The sequence below is a fragment of the Vulpes lagopus genome, chromosome 22 (assembly GCF_018345385.1).
Source record: "Vulpes lagopus strain Blue_001 chromosome 22, ASM1834538v1, whole genome shotgun sequence".
NCBI lineage: Eukaryota > Metazoa > Chordata > Mammalia > Carnivora > Canidae > Vulpes > Vulpes lagopus.
In genome coordinates this window covers 9,394,347-9,400,068 of record NC_054845.1, presented here as the reverse complement: position 1 = coordinate 9,400,068, position 5,722 = coordinate 9,394,347, and the positions used below count along the sequence as shown (strand labels likewise).

The window sequence follows — 5,722 nt, the reverse complement described above, 5'->3', positions numbered from 1 at the left end:
TAGAGCCTGGAGACGCTATTATTGAGAATGGGTGTCTGACAACTCAGGTGAAGGAAAAAATTCAAGAAAACATAATTTCTAAGATGAAGTCTAAGACTGAAGAATTACAACCAGAAATGATTCTGAGCCAGGGAGGCCACAATGAGGAGAAATTTTGGAAGATAGCGATTTAGTTTCCAAACTGAGAATGAAGGCCTTGGATACAGGGGCATGTCCCACACAGGAGGACTGATTAGATGGGAAGGAGAAGAGGAAGATGCTGTAGTTTAGGCAGGGTAAGGATCTGCTTGCCTCAGACCAGATGTGCGTTCCTGTCTGACATGGTGATTGTCATCACCCTTTCCCACATTTGCCTCTTGTGCAATATGTTCATCTTCTTCTCCCTGAGGAAACTTCAAGCATCTTTGGCAATACTGGAAAATACTGCTCACCAGGAATTCATGGACAGGAAGTCCAAGCATGGTGTCAACAGCATGGAAGGCCAATTAGGACTAATTGAGTAATTTCAGCAATTATATATATAGCAAGAGAAACAGACAAAATTTGGAGACCCAGGTGGGTAATCAGCAGGCAGTCAGATTTATAGAAGTCCATCAGCAGATATTAGGATCAGGGAGATAGGATAGGACACTGGACCAGGGAAAGAGGGGAATATAATGTGAATGGCAAAAGTTCCTAAGCTGAGCAATTTTGTCAGAGACTTCTGATTGTGTATCCAAAATCCATTCTCTCCGTCTTACTTAGAATGTTTGTTTTATTTGGTTTGCACAGCAAGGTTTGGCCGTGTAACTAATTTCTAGCCAATGAAATATAAGCAGCAGTTGCTAGGTAGAACTCTCTGGAAGGTTCTGTAAAAAGAGGAGGAAAAGTTGCCATGTGCCCCCCCCACACTTCCCCTCCCGTTATCTCTTTCTCCTGCTATTTCCTTGAAAGACAACAGTGATGGCCAGCGCTTCAACAGACAATGGGGGCCCCGAGGCAACCTTGAAAATAGAAACAGGGCTAAGAATGTTGTTTTAGAAAGAAAGACAGAATCTTGGTCCCCGAGCATTGAAGAACCATTACAGCATTCCTGGGCTGTCTACCTCTGGATGTTATTTACCTGAAAGAAAAATAAACTTTTATCTTGTTTAAGCCACTGTTATTCACTACTTTGGTACCAACTGAAATTCTTGTCTGATATAGCCAGCCTACAAGCCAGGTGCTAAGGAATAGGAAAGCAGCAGAGATGGGGATTTTGTTTCAAGAGTTCTAGTACAAGGTGGAGAAGAAGGAAGAGGCACAGTTACCAGGACTATGAGATAAGATAAAAGGGAAACTGGCAACACTACTTGAAGCCTACTTCTCTGAAGAAGCTACTTCAATCCAGATTGTAAAGTCTCCCATCCAACGTTGCCTTTTGCCAATAAGCCACAGGCAGGACAGCAGATGGTCTAGAGGTAGCAGTCAAGTGCTGGGTGGCTGTGGACAGAGAAGGGCCATCTCAGGCTAGTAATGACCAGGTAGGTCATTACTCTAAAGAGTAACTGCGTCGGTAGTGAAGATTTCAGAGAATATAGAAGATACCAAGACCTACGAGGACTTCATGAGATGCTATAGTTCTCATCTGGATGAACAATCTACATTTGGCTTCCCACAGTCTGGTGATGAAACTCTGCAGGCTACCCCTGATCTGATACTACAATCCCCACTCACCAGCTCACCCCACTCTGGTCAGGACCAGACTTCAAGATGCCTGAATATGGTGAGGAGAGCCTCAGGGAGTAGAGATGCACTTCAAGGAGAGAGATGGATCTAGAAGGAAATAAGGGATTCGAATGGAGAGCTTGAGCGAAGGAGAAAAAAAAGAATAACGAAGTGGCACCTGCCATGAATTCTGATCAAAATTAGGAGAATAGGATTATGTTTATTTGGGGAAATAAGAGAACAAAGCAGTAAAAACTAGACCCAGACATTATCTTTTTGGTGCTCCAGTATACAACAGTGTCCTATTGGGTCATTTCTCCAAATAAACACATTTGCTTGATGGATCCCAACTCCAGTATCTATGCCTTCAGCTCATACCTTGTCCTTGGCTCTGGACTTCTAGATCCTAAATCTATATCATAGATCCCACACACAGCTCAGACCCCACAAGTTCAAAATGGGAACTTGCCAACAACTCTGAAAGCCTTTGGATTATAGGGGTTACATCTCAGACCTTTTCTTTGTACCTTCAGTGCATGGAAGCATTCAGCAAATATTGTCAAATGACAACATGGTTGGATATTTCCAACAAACACATTTAAATGTCCCTTGTGTACATATTTATAAATATGGAATGCTTCACAAATTTGCGTGTCATCATTGTGCAGGGACCACACCGTATCATTCCAATTTTAGTGTATGTGCTCCTGAAGCAAGCACTAAGTCTTTCTTTATTTAACACTTTACTGAAATATAATTGGCATACAAAGAATTGTACACATTTGAATTGTACAATTTGATGTTTTGACATATATACGCCTGTTGAATGTTCACTACAACCAAGATGGGGAACACAGTCATATCCCCAAAAGTTGCCTCTTTGTGCCCCTTTGTGATTCATCCCTCACGTCCTCCCTACCCTCTATCTTCTCCATCCTTGCCACCACCTATCAACCACTGATCCAATTTCTGTCACTATAGCCTGGTTCCCATCTTCTATAATTTTCTATAAATGAACTCCTATATTATACACTCTCCTTTGGGGCCTGGCTTCTTTTAGTCATCATAATTATTTTAATTATTCATATTGCTTCATGTATCAGTAATCCATTCTTTTTTATTGCTGAATCGTATTTTATTGTACTGGTATACCACAATTTGTTTATTCACTCACCAATTGATGGACCTTTGTGTTGTTTCCAGTTTTTAGTGATTACAAATAAAGCTGCTATGAACATTTGCGGAAAAGTCTTTGTGTGGCCATATGCTTTCTTTTCTCTTGAATAAATAAGTAAGAACAGAATGACTAGATTATATGGTAGGTACATATTTAACTTTATAAGAAACTGCTAAACTTTTCCCAAAGTTTTGTACTATTTTACATTCCCACCAGGGGTCTGTTCTAATTCCTCCACATCTTCAACAACATTTGGTGTGGTCAATAGTTTTAATTTTAGCCATTCTAACAGATGCAAAGTGGTATCTCTCTGTGGTTTTAATTTGCATTTTCCTCTTGACTAATACTGTTGAGCATCTTTTCATGTGCTTACCTACCATTCCTATATCTTCTTTGGCGAAGTGTCTCTTCATTTTCTCTGCCCATTTTTAAAATGTGTTATTATGAGATTTATTTGTACAGTTGACCCCTGAGCAACACAAGGGTTAGGGGTAAAGACCCCCCACAGAATTAAGAATCCACTTATAACTTTTGACTCCCCAAAACTTAACCTATAGACTACCATTGACTGGAAGCCTTACCAATAACATAAACTGTTGATTTAACACCTATTTTATGTAAGTATTGTGTATTCTTACATTAATATAAGCTAGAGAAAAGAAAACATTACTAAGAAAATCTTAAATAAGGGAAAATACACTACAGTATTATACTGTATTTATCCAAAAAAATCCATGTATAAAGTTGACCAGCGCAGTTCAAACTCATGTTGTCCAAAGATCAGCTGTATACTCTGAATACAACTTATTTACCTGATATATATGATTTACACATATTTTTTGCCCAGTCTGTGGCTTGTCTGTTCTACACTTTTAACTGTCTTTTGAAGAGAAGAAGTTTTTAATTTTGGTGAAGTTCAATTTATTCTTTTATGGATTGAGCTTTTAATAGCGTATCCAAAAAATCTGTCTAACCAAAGGTCATAGATATTTTCTCCCATGTGTTCTTTTTTTTTAATTTTTTAATTTTTTAATTTTTTAATTTTTTTATTTTTTTTTATGATAGTCACACAGAGAGAGAGAGAGAGGCAGAGACACAGGCAGAGGGAGAAGCAGGCTCCATACACAGGGAGCCCGACGTGGGATTCGATCCCGGGTCTCCAGGATCGCGCCCTGGGCCAAAGGCAGGCGCTAAACCGCTGCGCCACCAGGGATCCCTCTTTTTTTTTAAAAAACAACTTTTTATTTATTTGAGAGAGAGAGAGAGAGAGCATGAATAAAGAGAGGGGCTGATATAGAAAGAGACTTCCTGCTGAGGAGGGAACCAGACTCCAGCCATCCCCCATCATGACCTGAGCCCAAAGCAGCCGCTTAACCCACTAAGCCACACAGGCACCCTTCTTCCAAGTTTTCTTCTAGAAATTTTATAATTTTAGATTTTACATTTAGGTTCATGATCCATTTTGAGTTAATTTTCATATATGTTGGAAGGTATGGGTTGAAGTTCATTGTTTTGCAAAAGGGTACTTAATTGGTTGAAACACATAAATGTAAACAAATTATAAGAGAATCTTTCTTGTGAATCAGTGGAAGCCTTTAGTTTAAAATTCTGTAATCAAGGATAATATGCCAACAGCCCAAACTAACTGCTTGCCTAATTTTTAAAAACATATTCTTTATTTACTCTATTTTCAAGGTGTCTTATTACCTTTTTTATTTGTATAGTAAAGGAATAGATCAGCATAATTTGTATCTCCTGTTCCATTGGCTTATCAGCTTGTCAAGTTTGAGTTCTGTAGCTTGCTTTGATCTAGATAGCATCCTGGGTCTTGCAGGCAGGTGAGAGAGGAATAATGGGAAACAAGGTAGCTATAAAGTAGAGATAAATGTATTTAATTGGTACCTCATTAAAATGCTCAAAACCCTTAGCTGCCATATTAGGGGAACTTCAGGGTTATTGCATGAAACATTTTTTTTTAAAGTAGGCTCCACACCCAGCCTGGAACCTAGTGTGGGGCATGACCCTCAGATCATGACCTGAGCTGAGATCAAGAGTCAGGTGCTTAACCTACTGAGCCACCCAGGTGCCCCATGAAGCATCTTTTCTGTGTGGATTTTGACCCATGCAAGAATGGAATACCTTTTTAAAATATTTATTTATTTATTTATTTATTTATTTATTTATTTGAGAGCGAGAAAAAGAGAGAGAGAGCATGAGCAGGCAGGGAGGGAGAAGCAGGCTCCCCGCTGAGCAGTGAGCCCGATGTGAGGCTCAATCCCAGGACCCTGGGATCACCACCCTGGCTGAAGGCAGACACTCAACTAACTAAGCCACCCAGATACCCCAAGAATGAAATACCTTTAATAGTATGTGTATGTCTGGGTATTTTAGTAGGAGGCAGGAAGAAGATGGCTGACTACAGATCTTATTTTAATTTAGTGGAGAGAGAAGTTCTAGGATAAACCCATATTCCCCTTTGGAGTGGCCCACCAGAGCTTAATAAAATATGCCTGAAATATTTGGAATGGTCTATGGAGTCCTAAAGCTAAATGCCAGGACTCAATAAACCAATGGAAGAGGTATAATCTTTGGATAGCCATTTAGGACATATGTGGACATATGTGCTGCTTCCAAGCATCCGTTCTCCACTGTCCCATTCTTCATAACCCCCATATCTTTGGGAAGTCAGTTTTATAAAAGCTGAACCCATCTCTAACTTCATGTGTAAAACATTGATATATTAGCTCTAATAATGCCCTTGGTGCTTGAGACTAGTTCATGGATAGGAATGTGATAGGAGTTGATTCAATCAGAGTGAATCTCAAGATTTGTACAGAAATTATCAGAAGTTTCTTTTCT

At 39.5% G+C, this 5,722-nt stretch overlaps 1 pseudogene; it reads right to left on the bottom strand.

The window, feature by feature from the left end:
* Positions 1 to 2,309: 2,309 nt before the first annotated feature.
* On the bottom strand, positions 2,310 to 2,406 carry LOC121480858 (annotated as a pseudogene).
* Positions 2,407 to 5,722: the final 3,316 nt, after the last annotated feature.